This window comes from Herpailurus yagouaroundi, unplaced genomic scaffold, assembly GCF_014898765.1.
Source record: "Herpailurus yagouaroundi ecotype Mexico unplaced genomic scaffold, PumYag 184, whole genome shotgun sequence".
NCBI lineage: Eukaryota > Metazoa > Chordata > Mammalia > Carnivora > Felidae > Herpailurus > Herpailurus yagouaroundi.
In genome coordinates, this window is record NW_024412415.1 from 41,480,558 (window position 1) to 41,506,219 (window position 25,662).

At 39.2% G+C, this 25,662-nt stretch overlaps 1 protein-coding gene, 1 long non-coding RNA gene and 1 pseudogene across 8 annotated transcripts in view; 2 read left to right on the forward strand and 1 right to left on the reverse strand.

The window, feature by feature from the left end:
* Positions 1–25,662, forward strand: part of NRG4 (neuregulin 4) — a 190,242-nt gene that overhangs the window by 112,298 nt on the left and 52,282 nt on the right. The gene's annotated exons all lie outside the window — the stretch shown is intronic.
* On the reverse strand, positions 1,633–8,179 carry LOC121042044 (centrosomal protein of 83 kDa-like; annotated as a pseudogene).
* Positions 15,744–18,556, forward strand: LOC121042046 (uncharacterized). Its single transcript, XR_005795954.1, has 2 exons — positions 15,744–16,581; positions 17,520–18,556. It is a non-coding gene; the product is annotated as an uncharacterized LOC121042046 (long non-coding RNA).

A 25,662-nucleotide genomic window follows, 5' to 3' on the forward strand; every position in this document is an offset into this window, starting at 1 on the left:
CTCCCTCCATCTCAACCCTCAGTTTGTTCTCTATCGTTAAGAGTCTCTAAGGTTGAGCATTATATTTCCATGAAGCTTTTCTAGGTAGACTTAACCATTCTCCATCTAACACCCTTTGTCAGAGGCTATTAGTGTTCCATAAATATCTATGTGATCCTCTACTTTTCCCAGCCTAACTTTCAGTTAGGTTGTGCTCTGTGATTGGGTTCTGGGACAATGTGATTATGAGCAAAAGGGTTGTAAACCATCCAGAAAAACTCTAGCCTGTTTTATTTCCTGCCTCAGTGATGTTGGAGGCCGTTTTCTGGGTAGCAGATTCAGGAGATGGAGAAGGGCTGCCTGACCATTATTGGGCATTAGACTATACTATAAGCCAGAAATAAACTTTTATTGTATTAAACCACCAATATTTGAGGGTTTGCCTTAAATGACAGCTAATATTAATTTGGTTGACTATTATAAGTCTACATTATACTCAGATACATTTCTGTCTTATAGCTCTTTATTTCATTTAGTGATTTATGTATCTGCTACTCTTTAACAGAATATAAGCTTCTTGGGACAGACCTATCCTCTTATGTCTTTGAATTGCCTGCATCCGGTATAGGTTCTGGGATAAAATACTGAAATAAAAATATTTGTTGAGCAAATTTTTGAGGAGAAAAACCAGGATAAAAAAGAATATACAATTTTATCACTAAAAAATAGGGATATTTAACACCAAGCAAACAAAGCTATGGTAAGATATACCATATTTTACCATATATATTCTATGAAGAAAAGATCTTTGCAATATATTAGTGATTTGAAAATATTAAGTTTAATTACTAGAAAAAATTAAAATTTTCTCATGTTAGGGAAAATTAGGAGCTGATAAATAAAAAAGTTATTTGTGGGACGCTTGCATGGCTCAGTTGTTTGAGAGTTGGACTCTTGATTTAGGCTAAGGTCATGGTATCCAGCCCTGTGACAGGCTCTGTGCTAAGTGTACAGCCTGCTTGATTTTCTCTCCCTCTGCTCCTCTCCCCTGCTCACATACTCTCTCTCTCTCTCTCATAAAAAAAAAGTTATTTGTAATTTTCTACTGAGATGTTATTGAATCATTTTTTACCCTTTTTAAGATAGAAAAATATTTATTAATCTCTTTATTTGAAGAGATTTTAGTTTACTGCTTTTAGAACAGTAGCATTTTTTAATGAGTATGTACCTTTCAGTTTTGTTTTCTAATGCTGACTTTTAAACTGTTACATTTTCTCAAGAACTAGAGGTTTACAACTTGTATATATTAAACCACAAAATATTTGCTGACCCTGTTAATGCCAAGAGTCTGAACGAGGAAGAGGGAAATCAACATGAAAGAAAGAAAGAGAGAGAGAGAAAGAAAGAAAATAAGTAAGTAAGTGGAGGGGCAGAGAGAGGAAGAGCGAGAATCCCAAGCAGACTCCATGCTTGTCAGTGCAGAGCCTGTTGTGGGGCTTGAACCCATGAACCATGAGATCATGACCTGAGCCGAGATCAAAAGTCAGATGCTTAACCTACTGAGCAACCCAGGTGTCCCTCAACAAAGTAAAATTAATAAAATAATTTTAAAACTCAATTCCCTAATTCCTTTCATTTATTCTTTTTTTTTTTTTTAAAGCATTCTCAAACTATTGTCAGTAAATATTCTGAATATCTCTGGAGCTGTTTTAATGCTTCAGTTTTCATTAGTATAATCCTAAAACCTGACATCGATGCAATATAACCTGTAGCTGGTACCTCTTCTTGAGACACATTCAAATGTTTTGGGAAACAATAATAAAGGATCTAAATGCCACATACATTAAAACTTCAAGCTTTACTGAATCATCCCTTTGATTTCATCCCTTTGATCTGCCTTTTCTCCAAGAAAAATTTTCAGGAGATCCAAATTCCAGTAGTTGTTTTCTTTGTGTTGTTTCTAGTTCTTCCAGGCTTTCATGAAGTAGAGAGTTCCCTTTGATCTTTTCCTCCTGCATATGAGGAGGAAAGGATAGATGGTTGATGACTGGAAGCTAACAGGCTTGATGGATCCTGTTGGAAATAATGTTAGGAACCAGAATCAAACTTCAGTTTTCATTACGTCTTCTCTGTAAATCCTTTAGTCTTTTTTGAAGCTTTGCATATTCTTCAGATGGAACATTTGTCTATTTAACACTTGATTTTCTGTTTCTAGTTCTTCTCTCTTTGTCTCTAAGAGTTCTGTGTTCTCCTTTGTTTCCATGAAGAGATTTTCTCTTTCTGGGCAATTGCAGCTTGCTGCAGGTTTTCTCTAGCTTGATTATACTTTTCTTCTCTGTCAGGGATATATTCCTGAAGCATATGCTTTACTTCCAACCCTTATATCTGTTTCTCTTCCACTGTCTGATTTTCAACTTCTAGTTGTGGTTTTCAACTTGGCTTCTTAAATTTCAGCATTCCTGGTTTAACCTCTCCACCATTTCCTTCAGTATTTGTTTGAATTCAGCAACTTATTCTCTGAGTATGCAAGCAAGGTCACCTGGATCTGCTAACTACTAGATTTACTGTTTCAGTCAGAATTTTCATTTTTTTTCTTCTTCTGCATTTTCAGTATTCACAATTTGTTGTTGAAGTTTTAACCTGATGCTCTGTAGTTCCCTTCCAGCTGGCTCTTCTGCTATCTGTGAAGCTTGCAATTTCTCTTCACACTGATCCTTTTCAGATTGCCTTCAGACATCATGTTCCACTTTCATTTTCTCTAAATCCACTAATTTGTTCTCTAGTTCTTGCTTTTCATCTTGTCATACCAGAAGTTTTTGATAACGTTTTTCCTTTGCAGCTTGTGCTTTATGTATTCATTTGTGATCCTTTTCTATTAGGAGCTCTTTGTGGTGTTCAACAACTGAATTGAGAATTTCATTGTCTGACCATTTAGTTTAGTTTAAATGTTATTCCTTTCTCTTTCTAGTTCACTCTTAGCTCTTAATGCCTCCAGTTTGAAGTCTCTTATTTCAAATTTGTTTGAATATTTAAGTTCTTTTGCTTTACTGGTCATTGTATTTATTTCCTGTTCAAGTCTATGCACTTTACTGATTAAAACAGTGTTTTGTTTATTGTTTGACTGTAACTCTCTCTCCAAGCATTCAGCCTGTAGTTTAGCTGTTTTTCAGCCTCAGGGGATATGACTGTATCCTGCATCTCAGTCAACTGCCGCACCTGAATTCTTTGGACATTTTTTACCTGAGCACCAGAATTCTCTTTTTTACCCCTTAATTCTGCTACTTCAGCTTCTACACCTTGTGATTGCTAACACAAGTAGACTATCCTCAAACAAGTTGCTCCCCATTCATTGGCTGTCTCTTGTGAGATCAACACTAAGCAGTTGGTTATAATAGTTCTTTATCTTTCTCCAGCTTTGCAGTCTTTGATTTATATTTTATTTTTTTCTTCTTCTTTTTTAAATTATTTATTTTGAGAGGGAGAGATTGAGAATGTGAGAGGGGCAGGGGCAGAGAGGGAGAAAGAATCCCAGGCAAGCTCTACATTGCCAGCACAGAGCCCAGTGAGGGGCTTGAACCCACAAACTGTGAGATCATGACCTGAGCCAAAATCAAGAGTCAGATGCTCAACTGACTGAGCCACCCAGGCACCCCCATATTTTATTTTTTCTTCTAAAATATGTGAAAATTCTTTCTGGTGTTCAAATGCTGATTTGAAAAATGTATGTTCATAGTAAAGCTTATTGTATTCACTTGTATACTTTCCACTTCTTCACCCAGATTCCTAAAATGCTCTCTCATTGAGGTTTCTAATTCTAATTGTTTGGGCTTGTAACAACTCCAACTTCTGTGAAGTTAACACTTGCATTGTCATTCTTCCAAGTCTTTAGTTTTCTCTACTAATTTCCCTCTTAGCTCTTTAAGCAGCAGCTGAAATTTTTCTTGGTGAGTTTGCTTTTCATTTAACAGGCGCTTGAATTCATTTTGTGACTTTATGTATTCATCTTGCAACCCTGTGTGTTCAACTTTCAGAGTCAGATAGTTTTATGATGTTTACATTGTAATCTTTCATTAATTAACATTTTTTGGAACTCAGACTGAGAACTTGTCAATCTACTTTCTCCGCTAGGAGGAAAAAATTGTGGGAAAAGTGTCCATATTGGTAAGTGAGCTGATAGCCATGTAAAAATAAGTTCTAGCTTCCTTATTGTCTTATTTTTTTTCTAAGAGTTTTTTCTACTTACTTGCTAAGAAAGAATCTCAGGATGCCAAATCATACCGACTCACATACACAGTCCTTGCAATGTGAGTGCATAAAACAATGACTGGTGTTGTGGCCAAACTTGCCACTGGGGGACACCTCTACATCTCCAACCATTGGGACCCACTCAACTCTCCTTCCAGAGACACTGGGGCTAAGGGATATGGTCCCACAGGCAAGGTGCTGGCCTGGCCCACAACACCTGTCAAGGTCCTGGCAGACACCTGTGGCAGAGGCTGAAGAAGAGGAGTAGGAAAAGGAGGGTCGAGCACATCCTTGGGCTTCTGACTCATGGGGAAATGTGAGGTATTCTGGAAGGCGAGGGCAGTAGCAGCTGAGAAAAGCCTCATTCCACCTTTTTCGGAATATGGGGCTGAGACGTCCTGCTCAGACACCCCTCAAGCCCAGTGGAGCATCTGCCCATTTTTAGTTTGCATATTTGCCTTCTCTCACTAAGTGTATAACAAATCAGCATTTCCAAAAATCTCTAAGTTTTCTTAGTCTAATGGAGTATTAGAATGGGAAAGGATTCAAATGGGGGGAGGGCATGAAAAAAGCCTTTAAAATAATTGTCTTACGCCTGCCTCATCCTTTTTATAAAGTATCTCAACCAAAATGTGTTAAATGGAAATTCCAAATATAGAGCTAATCCTGGCCATCAAGAAGATATGTGTAATACTGATATTTATAGATCTTTATGATGCGGTTCCCATTACATATTTCACTGGGAATATTTGAGGTTTACTCTAGGACCTGTTTATTTTCACATTCTGATACGGCCATTTTGTCTGATTTCTACCAAGACAGTACAAGCAGATATAGTAATAATAATGAGTATAATATCGAGATCTGGTACTGTCATTATGTACATGAATGATCTTAGCAATTCACTAGTCACTGTAAGAATAAATGATTATAAATAGAATGTTGGCAGTTTTTTCTAGTTTGGTGAATGGATCTCTTCTCTGCTGTATCTAAGGGAGATTTTATGTCAGGGACTCTCTCTTATTGCCTGACCTTTCACTAAAGTCCTCTTTTGCCAGCAGTGTCTCTTTATTCTACTGTGTCTTATGTAGTTAAGCACATATGATCTATTAAAAAACAAAGCTAAGTTTTTTAATACCATTAAGGTTTGAATTTCAAACTCCTGTAGCAAAAAATTAAGATTTAAATACTCAGTGAAGTTAGTATATCTAGGAAGTAAATAGCTTCCAGAGTACTGTGTGATCATTGTATCACATCTGGAAGTCTCCCCTCAGCTTTAATCTAATTAAGCACATTGTGAAGGGATCTCGTTTCTCATAAGCAGATACATATTGACTAGGTTTACAAAGACTAATGTCTAAAGCATTCCAATGTATTAATTTATAATATGTATAAGTGACACAGACTAGAGTTACAGTAGGCCAGGCATTCTTTTTCTCTGTAGACTAACATACATGGAGGCCATGTTTATAATTAGAACATTTAATGAGCATAGAATAGAAAAAATTACATAATTTGAGTTTATATTTACAACTTGTCTGATGCATTCACGGCCACAATAGTAACAATCTTGCCTACGACTGTAATAGTAGTACTTAAAGTCTTCTGACCACAACTTTCTCTATATTTGACAGTGTTTAGGTGGGTACTACTAATGTTCCCCTTTGTGCCTTTCCTTTCTCTCCTTGACCAACAGCTCCTCAGATTGACAAGCTCTTTCTTTAGATATGTTAACACATATTCAGTCAGTCTCCGTTGTTTAAAGGAACTTTGCTTCATTCAAGTCTGATTCATTGACTTTATAATTCAACTTGCATCCTTCATTTCTAAGTATTACAGAGCATCTCACAGTTGCCCACTTGTATTTGATAACAATCTAACTACAGTTGAAGTGTATTACAAGTATTACATATTCTTGAATTGCTTATTTTTCTTTAAGTGTCCTTCTAGTCCCTGAATTTCAAGAATATGATTCTTGTGTCTAGCACACCATTCAGTCTTAGAAAAAATATTTTGATTTTACATCCCTAAGGTCCTTTCATGCTTGATTATCATCAGTATAGATTCTGATTAAAACCATTTGCTTTATGTAAAACTGGAATAGCTCATATTCCAGACTTACCTACTCCTCTCTAGAGATAAAAATTATAAACTCTGCACCAATAGAAATAACACTGTACAGAGGCACTGGAGAGTAACTAAAAGTAGCAGAAACAGAAAAGAGTTCACAGTTAGAAGAGGGAAATATCATTGGGTGAGTTTCCCAATTTTTGGCTATCTGCCTAAGATAAGGCCCTAATAAGTGCCACAGAAAGTGGATACAACTGAATAGAAACTCTAGGCAATCACCACAGCTGGAAATTGATGAGGGACATCCTGGAGAGATCCACAGGGCAAGAGCCCAACTTCTGTATGTAAACTGCCCAAATCTTTAGTTGGTCCTGAACTTGTATGCATAGGGAAAATTCCAGACAGCCTTGCCAAGGCTAAGAAAAATGAATAGAGATTTCAGCTGTTGCCACAATTGGGGAGACAAAGTTTAGAGTTTCAGTTAAGCCAGGTTATTCTACTGATAAAACAATAACAACAACAACAACAACAACAACAACAGCAACAAACATTAGTGCTGTAGCAAGGGATATGTAGCGAGAATCTAGAGTCTCTATAAGAAAGAGCTCAAAAGTTAGGGAGACTGACATGGCTGGAATTTGTGGGCTAGAGTACCAGAGAAGAGGAAGCTGTGTAGACAAAGCATTCCAAAATCTGCATATGGATTCCTTTTGAGTATCTTGCTGAATACTGTGTTACACATGTGTAATATGTAGTATAGTGTGGAAATCTACAATGCTGGGGAAGGATCTACTGAGAGCTATAAGCTGAACAATTCCCAGAGCTAAGGCAGGATTTGGAATGCTTAAGTGCCAACCAGCCAGAGTGGAATGTCCAACCCAGGGCATTCAGTTGAGCCACTCTTTAGTAGTAGGGCTAAAGTAGGTCTAATGACTAGGCTTACCCTCCAAAAAGCTTCAAAAAAACCTTAAAAGGATAAATTTTATTCACAAGTAACTTAACTGCATCCCAAGCAAATCCAACACTCTTGAAAGACAACAAAATCCAGCATTCAACAACATAATATTCATAATGTTCAGAAAGTAATAAAAAGTACTAGAATATACTAGGATATATAAAGAAGCAGGAAAATATGACTAAAAATTCAGTCAAAAGAAACAGATGCAGAAATGTCAGAGATAATGGAATTAGCAAGCCTGAGTTTTAAAGCAATTATTATAAATATGTTAAAAACTTAAAGGAAAACTTGCACTGAAGAAGAAAATAGATTTCTAGAAGTTAAAAAGTATAACATCAAAATGAAAAGTCCACTGGATTGACTTAACAATTAAATACTGCCGAATCAAGATTAGTATGTTAAAGGCAGTGATAGAAAGTTTACAAAGTAAAGTACAGAGAGAAAAAAGACTAAAGAACAGAGCTTTGGTGACCTGTGGGACAATATCAAGAAGTCCAACATACATGTGATAAGGAATCATAGAAAGGAAAGGGAGCAGAAAAAATATTTTAAGAAGTAATGGCCAAAAAAAAATCAGTAGATTCAGAATATTTCACATTCTAAGAGTTTTACAGGTAAGCAAAGTTGAGAGCATTCATTATTATTAGGTGTCATTATAAGATGTTAAAGGAAGTTCATCAGCAAAAGTAAACTGAAACCAGAGGGAAACTCGGATCTACATTCCTACAAAGGAATGAAGAGAGCAGAAATATGGCATTCTTCCTGTAAGTTCAAAGGATCCACATTGCTTTGAATTGAAGCAGAAATAGCACTCTTTTAACTGAAGAAGTTGATGCAGGATTTTATGTTTGGCACCTTCTGCAGTAAATTCACATCTTTGGTCACTAACCCAGAGTTTTTGTGTCCCTTTGCGTAGACTGATTCCCACTCTCTCTTTCCAGTTAGCTTCTCCTGATATAAAGAAGGACATAGACTTGTTGATTCATATCAGAGCTACTATTATTGGTTAGTTCCTTGGCATTATCCATTTTATACCACTTACAGAGTTAATGTCCAGTGTGCCATACAGAGCATAAACAGTTCTGTATTCATCTGGGAGCTGTGTTTGTCAAGAAACTCAGGAAATTTCATATGCTTAAACAGCTTTGTCACCTATGAAATCTGAGAAATATTTCAACATAAAAGTGAGAACATTAGAAGGAATTGTATAAGAGTCAACTTCTTTGAGGCTGGCCCCCTCTTCAACACATATTTTAACTGTAAAACTTCTCCTACCTAGCTGCTCAGTCTTCACACGTTACAAAGCTTGGCTTACATTCTGAACTGCCATGATATCCAGGGTGATGGTAAAGTCACTATCAAAATCCTTGGTGATGGAGACACTGAGAACTTTAGAACATCTGTCTGTTATTGTCACCAAATATAATTCTTGTATGGCATCCACAACGTGCATCTGAAATTCATGTGTATTTTCCTTTTGACTGTTGAAGCATTAAGTAGTGTTGGATGTCACAGATATCATAATATGATCTGAAGACTCCTTGCTAGTAACAAGTTTTAGAGTGTTCTTTGGATAGCATGTAATTGGCAAGAGGTGGTATGTATGTCATATTCTGAAGTGTTGTGTTCACTTCATATTCTGAAGTGTTGGTATTCACACAGCAGTGGTTATCCATGTACTGGAACAGCCATTTCCAGTGGATTCCATTGGATTCTGTCCATTGCATTCTCTCCCACAAACCATCCACCTAAGCTCCCATCCAATTTGAAGCCCATATTTCTGGGTAATTTATAGTTTTATCCAGAAGATCCAGATTTGGCTCCTTATCCAGCAGTCTATAAACTAAAAGTTACTAGCCATCCCTATCCCCCCACCCAAATATACAACAGTGGCCTGAGAATAGGATAATTCTAATGAAGTTAGGAAATATAGGGAAATAGAAAAAAATAGGAAACATGTAATAGTTTCTGGTGCTTAGTAGTTATCATAGTCTCCTAACAAAACTTGTGAAACCCCTCCTGCTCTGAAGTGAAGTAAATCCCTTGGTTAGCCATTCTGGAAGCTCCTCTGGGAGGAGCTGTCAAGTCATTTGACCTCTGTAGCCCTGGCTCTGCCTTGCCGGATTTGTCTTCCTTAAGAATTTTCTTCCAAGGCCACTGCTGAGGTAGTCATTGCACAGTATGTCCTTGTAGGGGAGAGGAAAAAACATATTTTTCCTCTACCTGTCTTAGATTCATTGCTTGGACCCCTGCAAGTTAGACTGACAAAGACAGATTAACAATAGAAAAACAAATAGAAGTTTATTAATGCTTCCATTTATGTACACATGAGAGTACTCAGTGATGCATAATTAAAAGGTATGGTTAGAACTAGGGGGCTTATATAGCATCTGGACAAAGAACAATAAATTTGTAGATAAGTGGCAAGTTACAAAGGAAAAGGGATTTTAACCTTTAAAGGGTGGCACTCCATGAGAAGGTAAATATATGGCAAAAATTAATGGCAAATATATACGGTAAAGGCTAGCTAATGAGTTTTGTTCTATAGATTTCTCTGGTGTCACCTCCAGGTTGATAAGAGTCTAGAATTGCCTCTGGTGATTAACAATTCTCCTGCTCTTCCTGGTAGAGAAGGAGAAGGCAGAGAATCTGTTTCTTCTCAGTTCCCTTCAGCTCAAAATAATCCTTTGTCAAAGTGGTATATTTTGAGGTGGACTGTTCTGCTACCCTTCACCATTCTTGGGGACTGCAAAGTTTTCATCATACTGCCTGCTGTTTGGATTTGGAGGTCTAGGAATTGCTTGAGGATTTTAACAGGCTTGTGCAGGTAAGGTTTTTTTGGTAATGCAATCCATTAAAAAATTTACTAGGCTCTAGATATTTCTGTGTCTACTCAGTTCAGCGTAAGTAACCACACCAACGATCTCAAACAATTTTTAAATGTAAAAAGTTTATGTCTTTCACTTAATGTCTTCTATTCTGAGTCCATTCCTTCTCTTCGAACTTAGTGGTGGTTGTTACCTTGAGGCCATCTGAAACAAGAAGCTTGGTTTTGGAAGGCCACTTGCTCAATCTCATTTTTGTCTCTGAGCTGGCTACCATTGCCTGGCAAAGATATGAATGAAAGGTCTGGGGTGCAGTCTTACCTCAGGCTAAGATTATTCCTTAGCAACTATTTCTAATTATTGCTTCAGTTTTGGTTACAAAATCTGTTGGCATTTAAAAATTTTGGTGACAAATTCACATGGTCGAAATCAAGCAAAAGGTATACTGTGCAAATTATTATTTCTACCCCTTCCCCTGATGTGTCAGTTTTCTACTCAATCTTCATAAGTCACCAATTTTAAAAGTTGGTTGTTTATCTTCTAACATATTCATGCATATATAGGCCAAAACCAGCCTGAAATCTTATTTTCAATAAGTTTTAACACTGTATTCTACTTTGCTTTTTTATTTTTTTTTATGTATGTGTGTGTATGTATGTATGTATGTATGTATGTATGTATGTGTGTATGTATGTATTTATAGGGAGAGAGAGAGAAAGAAAGAGAATCCCAGGCAGGCTCTGCACTGTCAACGCAGAGCCCAGTGCAGGGCTCAAACTCATGAACCATGAGATCGAGACCCAAGCTGAAGTCAAGAATCAGATACTTAACCAACTGAGCCACTCAGACACCCCTGCTTTTTACATTTCATAATACATTTAGAGATCTTTTCATGGCAATACACAGAGTACTTTATTATAACTGCTTAGTATTATATTTTACAAGAGTACTATGGTCTATTTAACCCTGTTGATAGACATCTGGGTTGTTTCTCATCTTTTCCTAATGCAAATAATGCTGCATGTGTATGTAATTTTATAGAGTACAAGTTAAATTCCAAGAATTTGTCTAGTCAAGGGTATATGCATTTGTAATTTTGATAGATATTGCCAAACTGCTTTGCATAGACATTCCTACCAGCTATGTAAGAGAGTGTTTCATTTCCCAGAAGACTGCATTATCCAACTTTGGACATTTACCAATCTGATAGATGAGAAATGGTATCTCAGTATTGCCTTAATTCACATTTACCTTATGATAGAAGAGGTTGAGCCATTTGTATTTCCTTTTCTATGAACTATTTATTCTTAATATTCAATCCCAGCTTTTCTTTCTTTTTTAAATTTAAATTTCAGTTAACATACAATGTAATATTAGTTTCAGTTGTAGAATTTAGGGATTCATCACTTACATACAACACCCAGTGCTCATCACAACAAATGCACTCCTTAATACCCATCATCACCTATGTAACCCACCCCCTTACCCACCTCCCCTCTGGTAACCATCAGTTGGTTCTTTATAGTAAAGAGTCTGTCTCTTGGTTTGTCTCTCTCTCCCTCTTTTTCCCCTTTGCTCTTAAATTCTTGTTAAAGAATTTAAATTTGTTTCTTAAATTCTACATGTGTGTGAAATCATATGGTATTTATCTTTGTCTGTGACTGACTCATTCACTTAGCATAACACTCTCTAGCTCCACATCATTGCATATGGCAAGATTTCATTCTTTTCTAAGGCTGGGTAATACTCCATTATATATATGTACCCACAGATCTTTATTCATTCATCAGTCAGTGGTCTTTTGGGCTCTTTCTATAATTTGGCTCTTGTTGATAGCACTGCTGTAAATAAACATTGGGTACATGTGCCCCTATGAATCAGCACTCCTGTATCCTTTGGATAAATACCTAGTAGTGAAATTGCTGTGTTGTAGGATAGTTCTATTTTTAATTTTTTGAGGAGCCTCCACACTGTTTTTCAGAGTGGCTGCACCAGTTTGCATTTCCACCAACCAGTGTAAAAGTGTTCCCCTTTCTCTGCATCCTTGCCAACATCTGTTATTTCCAGAGTTGTTCATTTTAGCCATTCAGACAGGTGTGAATTGGTATCTCACTGTGGTTTTGATTTGTATTTCCCTGATGATGAGTGATGTTGAACATCTTTTCATGTGTTGGTTGGCCATCTGGATGTCTTCTTTGAAAAAATGTCTATTCATGTCCTGCCCATTTCTTCACTGGATTATTTATTTTGTGGGTGTTGAGTTTGATAAATGCTTTATGGATTTTGGATACTAACCGTTTATCAGATATGTCATTTGCAAATATCTTGTCCCATTCTGTTGGTTGCCTTTTCATTTTTTTGATCATTTCCTTTGCTTTGCAGAAGCTTTTTATTTTGATGATGTCCCAATAGTTTGGTTTTGCTTTGGTTTGCCTCAGGAGACATATCTAGTAATAAGTTACTATGAACAATGTCAAAGAGGTTGCTGCCTATGTTCTCCTGTAGGATTTTGATGGTTTCCTGTATCACATTTAGGTCTTTCATGCATTTTGAATTTATTTTTGTGTATGGTGTAAGAAAGTGGTCCAGTTTTATTCCTCTGCATGTCCAGTTTTCCCAGCACCATTTGCTGCAGAGACTGTCTTTTGTCCATACTCTTTCTTGCTTTGTGGAAGATTGGTTGGCCCTACATTTGTGGGTCCATCTATGGATTCTGTTATTTTACACTGATCTATGTGCCAGGTCCATATTGTGTTGATGATTACAGCTTTGTAGTACAGGCTAAAGTCCAGGATTGTGATGCCTCCAGCTTTGGTTTGCTTTTTCAACATTACTTGGGTATTTGGGGTCTTTCTTGGTTCCGTACACATTTTTGAATTGTTTGTTTTAGCTCTGTGAAGATTTCTGGTGTTATTTTCATAGGGATTGCATTGAATGTGTAGATTGCTTTGGGTGATATTGACATTTTAACAGTGTTTGTTCTTCTAATTCATGAGCAAGGAATGTTTTTCCAATTGTTTGTGTCTTCAGTTTTTTCCACAAGTTTTCTATAGTTTTCAGTGTAAAGACCCTTTACGTCTTTGGTTAGGTTTATTCCAAGGTATCTTATGGCTTGTGGTGTAATTGTAAAAGGGTTGATTCCTTGATTTCTCTTTCTTCTGCTGCATTATGGGTATATAGAAACACAACCAATTTCTGTACTTTGTTTTTCTATCCTGCAACTTTGCTGAATTTATGTATCAGTTCTAGCAGTTTTTTTGTGGAGTCTTTCAGTTTTCTGAAAGAATGAATCTGTGAAGAGTAGAAATATGACTTCTTCCTGGCCAATTTGTATGCCTTTTATTTCTTTTTGTTGTCTGATTGCTGAGGCTAAGACTTTCAATACTGTGTCGAACCACAGTGGTGAGAGTGGACATCCCTGTTGTGTTCTTGATCTTAGGGGGAAGTCTCTCAGTTTTTCCTCATTGAGGATGATATTAGCTGTGGGTCTTTCATATATGGCCTTTATCATGTTGAGGTATGTTCCTACTATCCCTACTTTCTTAAGGGATTTATGAAGAAGCGATGCTGTATTTTGTTAAGTGCTTTTTCTGCATCTATTGACAGGATCATATGACTCACATCCTTTCTTTTATAAATGTGGTGTATCCTGTTGATTGATTTGCAAATATTGAACCAGCCCTGCAATCTAGGAATAAATCCCACTTGATCATGATGAATAATTCTTTTAATGTATTGTTGAATTATATTTGTTAGTATCTTGGTTGATAATTTTTGCATCCAAGTTCATCAGGGATATTGGTCTATAATTCTCCTTTTTAGTGGGGTCTTTGTAAGTTTTTGGAATCAAGGTAATGTGGGCTTCAGAGAATGAGTTTGGAAGCTTTCCTTCCATTTCTATTTTTTGGAACAGTTTGAGAAGAATAGGTATTAACTCTTTAAATGTCTGGTAGAATTCCCCTGGGAAGCTGTCTGGCCCATGAATCTTGTTTGTTGGGAGATTTTTCATTACTGATTCAATTTCTTTCCTGGTTATGGATGCGTTCAAATTTTTATTTCTTCCTGTTTCAGTTTTGGTAGTACGTGAGGAATTTTTCCGTTTCCTCTAGTTTGGCCATTATCTTGGCATATAATTTTTCTAGTATTCTCTGATAATTGTTTCTATGTCTGTGGTATTAGACATGATCTCTAATCATGTGATCTCTCCTCTTTCATTTGTGATTTTATTTATTTGTGTTCTCTCTTTTCTTTTTGATAGGTCTTGCTAAGGGTTTATCAATTTTGTTTATTATTTCAGAGAACTGGTTTTTTGTTTCATTGATCTGTTCTGTTTTTTTTTAATATCATTTACTTCTGCTCTAATCTTTATTTTTTCCCTTCTTCTGTTGGCTTTAGGCTTTATTTGCTGCTTCTGTTTTAGCTCCTATAGGCATAAGGTTAGGTTGTGTATTTGGGACCTTTCTTGCTTCTTGAGATAGGCCTTTATTGCAATGTACTTTCCTCGTAGGACTCCCTTTGTTGCATCCCAAAGGGTTTGGACTGTCGTGTCTTCATTTTCATTTGCTTCCATGTATTTTTAAATTTCTTTATTAATTTCTTGGTTAACCCATTCATTCTTTAGTAAGGATGTTCTTTAACTTTCATGTATTTGTGGTTTTTCCAAATTTTTTCATGTGATTTATTTCAAGTTTCATAGCATTGTGATCCAAAAATATGCATGATATCATCTCAGTCTTTTTGTACCTGTTGAGAGCTGATTTATGACCCATTATGTGCATTCTGGAAAATGTTACATGTGCACTTGAGAATAATGTGTTTTCTGCTGCTTTATGATGAAAAGTTCTGACTATATCTGTTAAGTCCATATGGTTCATTGTGTCATGCAAAGCCATTGTTTCCTTGTTGATTTTCTGCTTAGATCATCTGTCCATTGTTGAAAATGGGGTATTTAAGTCCCTTACTATTTTGGTATTATTATCAGCAAGTTTATTTATGTTTATTATTAGTTGATTTATATATTTGGATTTTCCAAGTTGGGGGCATAAATATATTTACAATTGTTAGGTCTTCTTGGTGGATAGACCCCTTAATTATGATATAATGCTGTTTTTCATCTCTTGTTACAGTCTTTGCTTTGAAATCTAGTTTGTCTGATATAAGTATGGCTACTCTGCCTTTCTTTTTACTTCCTTTAGCATGATAAATGGTTTTCAATTCCCTTACTTTTGATGTGGAGGTGTTTTTCAGTCTAAAATATGTCTCTTGTAGGCAGAATATAGATGGATTTTTTTAAATCCATTCTGATACCCTGTGTCTTTTGACTGGAGCATTTAGTCCATTTACATTCAGAGTGATTATTGAAAGATACGGATTTAGTGCCATTGTGTTGTCTATAGAGTTGGTGTTTCTGGTGATGTTATCCAGTCCTTTGTAGTCTTTGTTGCTTTCATCTTTGTTTCTCCACTCAGAGAGTCCCCTTTAAAATTTCTTGCAGGGCTGGTTTAGTGGTTAAGAACTCCTTTACTTTTTGTTTGTCTGGGAAACTCTTTACCTCTTCTTCTTCTGTTCTGAATGACAGCCTTCCTGGATAAAGCATTCTTGGCTGCATATTTTTCCTGTTCAGCACATTGAATATTTCCAGCCACTCCCTTCTGGCCTGCCAAATTTCAGTGGACAGGTCTACTGCTAACCTTATGTGTCTATCTTTGTCAGTTAAGGACATTTTGTCCCTAGCTGCTTTCAGAATTCTATCTTTTTTGCAAGTTTCACTGTGATGTTTTGTGGTGTTGGCCCGTTTTTGTTGATTTTGAGGGGAGTTCTCTGTGCTTCTTAGACTTGAATGCCTGTTTCCTTCCCAAGATTAGTGAAGTTCTCAGCTATAATTTGTTCTCAGCTATAATTATAATGTGTATAATAACAAAAGGTTAAGTAAACCTTTTGTCCTTTTTTCCCTCTATTCTTCTTTTGGGACTCCTATGATATTGTTGGGAAAATAAGTAAAGTTCTGCACCATAAGATGGCTGACAGGACTAACATAAGCTCTAGTTTCTAGCTTAGAGACTCCTCTTCCAGGTTCTTCCTGCTCTGTTTGCCACGCAAACCACCATGAATGCAGAAGAAATAACGCTATAAATTACCCCTCCCACTTGTGTTCAGGGCTCAGATCTCTGGAGAAGGATCTCCTCTGAGTCTGCTGGTGTAAAATAAAACACCAATCCACCAACATCTCCAAGTGCCACGTGGTTTTTCTGCCAGCGATCCAGCCTGGTTCCATGACATATTTGGTTCTCTGATTGGGAAACCCAATTGCACTGGCCCATTGTTGCCACCAGTTTGGGAGAATGGCGAGGCGGTGAAAGAATAAAGAATTGCAATGGAGAAGGTGCTCCCTGCTGGATTGTTGGCAGTCTCCCACTCGGTCTCCTCAGACCAGCCCCACTCCACCATTCCCACTGGACTCAAGGAGACTTGGAAGTGAGGACCTGGACCTGATGTCAGATACTGGTAAGGCCTGTGGCTCCAATTCTGTCTGGCCCAGCCATAGTGGTGGAAGGGGGACCGGATCCCAGAGACCTCAGAGGTCTCATAAGTAGGAATTCTGTGGGAGGGAATGTAATAACCTCTGGTGTATATGTGAGTGCGAATGTGCGACTCAGTCTAGCTTGCCTGCCAAGTTCGATTCTGTGGCTCCATGGGTGGGCACCCTTAAGGTTCCCAAAAGCCCACGGAGTCTGAGTGGGCCCGTCTGTGATTCCGTGGTGAATGGCATATAGCCTATGGTGGCATTGGAATAGTTTCTGATCGTAAGTCACAAAGCTGAGACCACTATGGCTGAGTGTCACCTAAGTGCCTTTGGGACATGGCCAAACAGACATCTGACTGGTCTCCTCATTAGAAGGGGCACCCCTACCCCTCTGTCTGCCTTTGCGACAACCAGACACAGGAAAAGGATTAATAATGGGGTCAAAACAGAGTAAGCCCATGATCCTCAAGGTTATGCTTAAGAACTTTAAAAAGGGATTCTCAGGCGACTCTGGGATGAAAATGACACCTGGGAAGTTAAGGACCTTTTGTGAACTAAAATGCCCCATGTTCCATATAGGATAGTCCTCAGATGGAACATAGGTGTCCAACTGGTCCGCAGGTTTGGCGAGTAGTCACTGGAAACCCAGGTCACCCCGACCAATTTCCATATATCGATTCCTGGCTTGAAGTTGCCCCAAATCTCCCACCTTGTGTGTGATTCATCCATAACAAGCAGAGTCAGGCAAAGGTTTTAGCCGCCTCACCCATAGAACCAAAGAAGCAGCCCAATGTTCCCACAGTATTTGTGGGAGACCCAGAGGAGGATCCTGTCTTTCTTCCACCTTACCCATTGAGCCCCCACTTCCCCCCCACACAGGGACCTGAAACTCCTCCACTCTTCTCTTCTCCACCCCCAGGCCCGGAGAATCCTCTCTCACCAGGGCCAGCAGCCAGACATCAGGAGAAAACTCCAAAAGCTAGAGGGCTTAGCTAGGATGAATATCACTCAGTTGATAGAGGTCACCAATAAAGTTTTCATGAACAGGTAGGTCACAGCTGAGAGGGAAGCTGAAAAAAGAGGGTCACCCTTCTCACAGCAGCACTGAAAGAAAAGGACAATGCAAAGACGGAGAAGCTTCAACCACCAAAGTGGGGAAAGCCCAGAGCCCCCTTAGCAAAAGACTAATGTGCCTACTGCAAGGAAAAGAAACATTGGAAGAATGAGTGTCCGAATTGGAAGGGACCCCCAAAACCCAGCCAATATTGGGAGGAACCTTGAGAAGGGGAACTTACTGGTCTGACCAAGGTAGAATCAGACTGAAGGGGATGTTGACTCTCTCTCTCTGATCTTCTGCCTAATAGATGTGAGGGCTTCTCCCTCATTCATTTCTGGGGTTAACAGCTATAATTGGAGCCAACTATGGTTAGTCTACCTTGGGATGGGGACTTTAAGGAATATTCCCAAGAAGCTGCTGAAACTCCATTTGTTTTGGGGAAATTCCCGGTCTTCCCTGGCTTAATGTGGACTCCATATTTCCACCTTGGTAGAAAAACATGGCATCTGCTCTTCTGTCTGAGCTAAGGTTTTGCATTGGGTTTTCCTTCTCTGCCTTCTGCTGGCACCTTGCCTCTTCTGCCTTCTTCCTCTCCCCTTCCTGTTTCTGCACCAATTTGGGTGAGGCCTGTATAACTGGTTCCTATACCATTCTTAGTGCCCCAGGCAACGTTGGCTCCTCCTCCCACCCTGGAGGTCAAGGAGCAAAGTGTACCCCCTTGGACTACCCACTTTAGGTACCTCCACTGGAGTCCCAAGTGAAAATTAACAATGGGGGACGATTGAGTTTCAAGTGGACGCAGGTGAAACATATTCGGTGTTTAAACTAATTTAAGTTTGTTGGATCTGTCTTTAAAGTTATCAGCATTAAATATGAAACTTTCATTCTACCAAGGTTGACTAAAGGTCAAATAGGCTCATGTTATCTCTATTGCAATTTGTTAGCAAAAAGATGGCTTAAAATGGTAGTTAATTTTGTCTATCTCAAAGTTTTCATGTGTAATTGTTAAGATAGCTTTCAAGGTCTTTGGTAACCTGAAACTTTAAAGTTTTGATTGCATGATAAAATGAGATTCAATTCATTGGACATCTAGGTCTTTTCCAAATAGGATAGAGTGCTAAAGCTTTGATTACTGAACATAGGTTTGTGTTTTTAACTTCTTATTGCAGAGAAACTAAGGCTATTTGGACCTATTGGAAGACACGCTTTGTGCTTAATTAGTTCATGAATTTACCATCTAAAAAATTCTGGTGTAAACACCTCTCTGTTGGTTACTAAGTCCTCAATTGGCGACTAAAGTTTCCTAAGAGTTAAAATTCTGCCAAGTGTACTTAAGACTGATGAAAATATGGGGCGCCTGGGTGGCGCAGTCGGTTAAGCGTCCGACTTCAGCCAGGTCACGATCTCGCGGTCCGTGAGTTCGAGCCCCGCGTCGGGCTCTGGGCTGATGGCTCAGAGCCTGGAGCCTGTTTCCGATTCTGTGTCTCCCTCTCTCTCTGCCCCTCCCCCGTTCATGCTCTGTCTCTCTCTGTCCCAAAAATAAATAAACGCTGAAAAAAAAATTTTTAAAAATAAAAAAGACTGATGAAAATAAGGAAAGCAACCCTGTATGTAGGAAAGTGGGAGATATGTAAGAAAGATATAAGGAATGGAAATACATCTTTTGTTGAGGGAAAAAGAAAGTAATTTTGCCCTAAATGAGACTGGTGGTTTGGAGAGAAATGGCTTTGGGACAAAGTTTGAAGGCAAAGGAAAGTTGTAGAAGGTTCATGAAGGGAAGCCTTTGGAAAGGAATTTTATGTGTGCTCAGGATGGACGAAGGTTGAGATGAATGGAATTTTTTTTTTTTTTGTTTATTTATTTTTGGGACAGAGAGAGACAGAGCATGAACGGGGGAGGGGCAGAGAGAGAGGGAGACACAGAATCGGAAACAGGCTCCAGGCTCCGAGCCATCAGCCCAGAGCCTGACGCGGGGCTCGAACTCCCGGACTGCGAGGTCGTGACCTGGCTGAAGTCGGACGCTTAACCGACTGCGCCACCCAGGCGCCCCGATGAATGGAATTTTAAAAGTACATTGGTATAAGGTTGAAATTCTGCTTTTCTCTCTATTCAAAAGACAGTTTTCTTGGACTGTTGATCTACTCTTGATAAGACGATGTAAACAAAGGTATTTTTCTCTTTTTGCCTGCCAGGGAAACCAAAGCTTTAGGTTTCATCTTTATCGGGTCTTTGATTGCTAGTTAAAACTTCTCAATGTTAAAGGAGCTAGGTTTCGCTAACAACAATATAATGCTATACATTCACCTTTAAGATCTCTTATTGCCACCTTGGTTGAATAAATAAGGTTTTAAGGTTTGTAATGATCTGTAATCCTATTTAGGATGTGCTTTATTACTTCCTAAGGTTTTAACAAACTTCCCAGGATTTAAATGGCAAATGAAGTCTTTGACCAATTAGGCCCTTTTATTTGGGATGCTAAGTTACTTGGAAAAGCACTGTCGTAAAATGGTAAGCCTTAGGTTGTATTGCGTGGGTAAATGCTGTAACTGCCCAAATATATATGCAATTCCTAAAGTTTTAATGTTTTGGGATAAGGTCATCACTTAATATTCTGATTACCTGAAGTGTTATGTGTCACAGAAATAACCGAATTTCTTTGTTAATTGCATCATAACGAACTCTCATCAGATCTTTAACAGTGTCCATTTCTGAGATTTTGTCATTTATAATTGTTCTTATTCTCTCACAAAACGTGTTTCTTCTTCAAGGAGATTTATAAAAAGGACTTTTAGGACAAATACAGGTATTTGACATCTTTAAGGTTAATACTAAAATGGGTAAGAATTTCCAGAGCTAAAAAGCTGCATTCAAACTGAACAAGAATTAGGAACATGAGACTAAATGAACTGAGGAAGATTACAGTTTTGTGACTCTTGTTGGAAATGTTGCTGGCTCTCTAATGTTTGCTCTTCCAGATTAAGCAGACTTTCTCTTAAGGTATGTCATAACATGTCATAAAGAAGTGTCATAAAGTATTCATTTGTAAACTGAAGCATTTATCTTTTCTCTCAACCTAAACCCTCTGAAATTCAAAAACTCTCAGTGAGTATTCTTTCTTTCATGGCAATTACAATTGTTTGCATAAATTCAATAAGAATCTGTTCATCTTGTAACAGGTCACCATTGGAAATACTGGTTATTTTACCAAGGCTTTGACTGGAATGTCATATTTGAGAGTGACATGCATAGATTCAGATATGACCAGACAGCTTTAAGGAACTCGGGGTGACATTATGAAACATGGAGCCATAAAGGAAATGTTGGCCTGATACCTTGCTTACAGAGCTCCCAGCAGCCTCACCAGGTGAATAAAGAAGGTCACTTCCTGGCAGGTGCAAGAACCTAAGAATACCTTGGGGACCTGATGAAGAGGAATTCGCCCAATTCTACAGGTATTGCAGGCCTGTCCGATGGCAAGTATTTGGCTTGGCTTCTGGCCTGGAGAAGCTACTAGAAAGTTCAACCTGGAAATTCCTTATAAAAGTTTCCAGCAAAGCAAACTTTAAAGATCCTCATGATCAATCGCTGTTCTTGCTGAGCTTATGTAAATAATTAGGCCAGGTTTGTTAAGACTGGGTTTGTTCTACAAATGCATTGGTCTCAATTTGGCTATCTCTGGAAATGGGGGTTTTTAGAGAGAAAAACTATGTTTCAACAATGCACTGTTATGGATGTTAAATTCTAGTTACGATTGTCTTTGAATGTTTGCTGTTTGCCTAAGCTAGACAACTTGAGGTAAACGTCAGAAAAATTGTCCACAGTATTTCATGTATGGACAGTCTTCTGTGCTTGTTATTCTGTGAGGATAGTAATAAAACCCCATGGGCACAAGATTATTTAAACAATTGGAAGACGGGATGGATCTCTAAATATTCAAACCATATCCTCCCTAAACCAGATCTGACAATTACTAGAAACCCACCCAATATAAACCCAGGAGATCTGGTTTATTCCAAGAATGGGTCCACCCCTTTTGAAGACTTGGAGGTGGACTTTACAGATATATAACCAAGTAAAGGATTCAGGTACTTCCTTGTAATAATCTGCACATATTCAGGATGGGTCAAAGCCTTCCCAACAAGGATGGAATGAAGTCATGAGGTGGCCAAAGCTCTTCTACAGGAAATCGTGCCTTGATTTGGTCTGCTCCTAACCATACACAGTGACAACGGACCTGCATTTGTAGCGGACATTATACAAAGCCTGACCAGGTCCCTCAACATTACCTGGAAACTGCAACATTCATCTTAGCCCTCTGAAGCTACCAACCCCTAGAGCTAAAGGGTGATGCCTACTGAAACAGATTTTTTTTGTTAAAAAAGGCATCAAAGGGGGGAATGTTGGGAAAATAAGTAAAGTTCTGCACCATAAGATGGCCGATGTGACTAACATAAGCTCTAGTTCTTAGCTTAGAGACTCCTCTTCCAGGTTCTTCCTGCTCTGTTTGCCATGCATGTACAAGCCACCATGAATGCAGAAGAGATAAAGCTATAAATTATCTTTCCCACTTGCATTCGGGACTCAGATCTCTGGAGAAGGATTTTCTCTGAGCCCACTGGTGTAAAATAAAACGCCGATGCGCCAACATCTCTGAGTGCCGCTTGGTTTTTCCGCCAGCGATCCAGCCTGGTTCTGTAACAATATGGATATTGTTTTGTTTCACTGAATCACTAAGTTCTCTAATTCTCCCTTTATGATGTAATAATTTCCTTTCACTCTTTTTTTTTTCAGCTTAAGTATTTTCCATAATTTTGTCTTCTGTATCACTGATTCTCTCTCTGCTTTTTCAATCCTTGTTGTGACTATATCCAGTTGGTTTTGCATCTCAGTTATAGCAATTTTTATTTTGTCCTGACTGGTTTTCAGGTCTTTGATCTCTGCAGCAAGAGTTTTTTCTGGTGTCTTCTAGGCTTTTTTTCAGGCCTAAATAGAAGTCTTATGACTTTTTCTAAATTATTGTTCAGATATATTGCTAATATCCATTTTGAGCAAGTCTCTGGCTGTCATTTCTTCTTTTTGGGAGAATTTTTTTGTGGGGAGAATCCTCCATCTTGTCGTTTTGGCTAAATTTCTGTTTTTTGCGTGTTTTTTTTATATTTTTTATTTATTTTTATTTTTATTTTTTTAATTTTTTTTTCAACATTTATTTATTTTTGGGACAGAGAGAGACAGAGCATGAACGGGGGAGGGGCAGAGAGAGGGGGAGACACAGAATCGGAAACAGGCTCCAGGCTCTGAGCCATCAGCCCAGAGCCTGACACGGGGCTCGAACTCACGGACCGCGAGATCGTGACCTGGCTGAAGTCGGACGCTTAACCGACTGCACCACCCAGGCGCCCCAGCGTGTTTTAAAAGCCCATTATGTTTCCTGTACCTGGGAGTACTGCTATATTAAAAAAGGGTCATACACTATCCAAGGCCTGGCCCTTCAGGAAGTGTTTCTGGTGTATGCTGTGTGCACTCTGCTATTGTATTTTGGCTCCTTTTTCCCACGGTCAGTCCTCTGCAGAGCTCCTCCCTGCTTGTAGTGGGGGAGTGTTGGGACCTTTAACTAGGTGTGCTTTGATTTGTTTGTTCAAGTAAGCCTGGAGAAAGGGGGAAAATGAAAACCTGGTCCCAAAGAGAAAAGGAAAAGGAACAAATAATATGAAACAGAGAATCAAAAAACTGTAAGTCTATTCCAAAGAAAAAGAAAGGAAAAAAAAGAAGAAAAGAAAAAAGAAACAGAAAAGAATAAAAAAAGCCTGATCCAAAAAGAGAGAGAATATGAAATGAAAAACAAAACAAAGCAAAACAAAACAAAAAAACAAGAATGTATGAGCCTGATTCCAAAAGATAGAAAGAACTGCAGGTGTCATTTTGGAGCACTTGATTTTCAGTGTACTTGGTGCATGGGGGATGCTCTCTGTGCTGGTATTGTGGAGGAGAGGCTCACTGCATTGGCTCAGAGTCAGTCAGTCTTGCCCCAGTAAATAAGCAGTTGCCCAGCACGTGGTGGAGTTGGGGGTAGGTGGGAGACGAGTTTGGTATAAATGCCCTCCTCCACTGGGGGCCTCTGTGTTGCTCTCTGATTTCCCACCATGTTGGTGTTGGAGTGAAATTGGTGCCACCCCAGTCTCTTGTCCCTGGACTGGGATCGCATACCCCTGCTGTTCTGGCAGCCCTCACAGAATAGCAAGGGCAGTCAGTTTACCCTGCATCACAATTCTCCTACATGTTTTCTTTGGCCTGAAGCTGGGACTCAAAACCTGAAGTCTTAGAGGACCACACAACATGCAGATCTGCTCCCCTCCTCTGGAGTACAGCCTTTCCAGGCTGTGTCTGAAGCTCTCTGTCCCTGAAAAATAGTCCTGTGCCTGCAGGGTGTGCAGAATCTATGGTGTAGCACTGCTAAAAGCAGCAAAGGTTATATTCCCTCTGGGTGCTCTTCTGTCCCCTGCTAATGAAAGGCCTTTGGCTGGCCCCTACAGGGTCTTTCATCCTTGGGGAGACGATATACCCTCTTCCAAAAGTATTCCAGGAAGGGGAATGTTCTCTCACAGTGGACCCTGGAGATCATCTCCTACACCTTAGTATGCACTCTGGGGCAACCCCCCTCCTCCCCAAGAGCATGTGCCACAGCTCCATTCTGGGAAAGTCTTGAACTTTGAAAACCTCAGAGTTTGAGCTCCAAATGCTGTTTCAAAAAAAATAAAATAAAATAAAACCTGCAACACTCAGCCCTAAGTACTTCTTGCTCCCCAGTCCATGGTCCAGAGAGGTTTTCCTCTTGTGCGAACCCGAGGCTGCCTTCTCTCGACCCTTTCTCTCCTTTTTGTCTCTCCATGGAAAGGGTTCCCTCCCCTCCACAGCACCTCCGTTTTTCTCTCTCCTAATTTACTTCCATGCACCTCTTACATGCCAAGCTGTAGATGGCTTTCCTGGGTGTTCAAGTGATCTGACCTCAATACAGCTGTATTGGAAAAGCCCAGGGTCCCCCTGATGAGGTTTTAGTGGGGTTCGTGGGGTCCGCAGCTGACAGCCAAGAAATAGTTCTTTAAGACGTTTTTGGTGCAAAAAGTGATTTTATTGAAGTACCAGGGCAGGACCCATGGGCAGAAAGAGCTGCCCTGGGACCAGGAGGAGAGACTGGTTTTATACTATGGGGTTGGGGGAAGTAAAGTCCAGGGGAAATTTGCAGTGAGGTTTCCATATGCTGAAGAAGACTCCCACTCCCAGGATACTGGAGGTCTAGCTATTGTCAAGCTAAGGTAGTTTTCCCTCTAGCAAAGCATTAGCATTAGGACTGTAGGGAGGTCCTGGGGAAACCTTTTACTCTGCCTGCCTCAAGTATTTGTCAATGGGCTGCAGGTTATAAGGAAATTTAGTTCTGTCTGCCATTTCCTTTTGCCTTTGTTTCCCACATCACTGTGGAGGGGTGATGTTGGGACTCCAGGAACCAGAGTCTATAAGTTTCTGAAGATTAGGCTATTGATAAGATTGCCTTTTTCTTGTAATTTACTAAGATACTTGTAAATAAATGGAGACTCAAGTCTTTCAGAACTATGATCTCTATCAGTTAGCCATTTGTTTTTCCCCTTTTCTTTGTTCTTGGGCAGCCGGGAGTGCCTGAGGAATATCACAAATATCCCACCTGTGGGTGGGGAGGGGGTGTTTGCGACAGCCTGTCAGCTTGCCTTATGCTCCCATCTCACCCCTACCCCTGCCATTATTATGCCCAGAATTCGTGATCCCCAAAGACCGCCAGGGAGCCAAGTCCTACTTAAAGCAAAAGAGCCTTTATTCGAGCTAGCTCGAGCTCAATCCCCTACCTGCACTGACACAGCGGTGAGATACCGGGGAGAGAGAGCGAGTTTCAAAAGGACAAAGGTTTTATTGGGGCCTAGGGGCAGTTGGTGAGGTAATGGCTGTGGCCTCAGCCGATTGGCTGGGGAAGGGTCGGAGT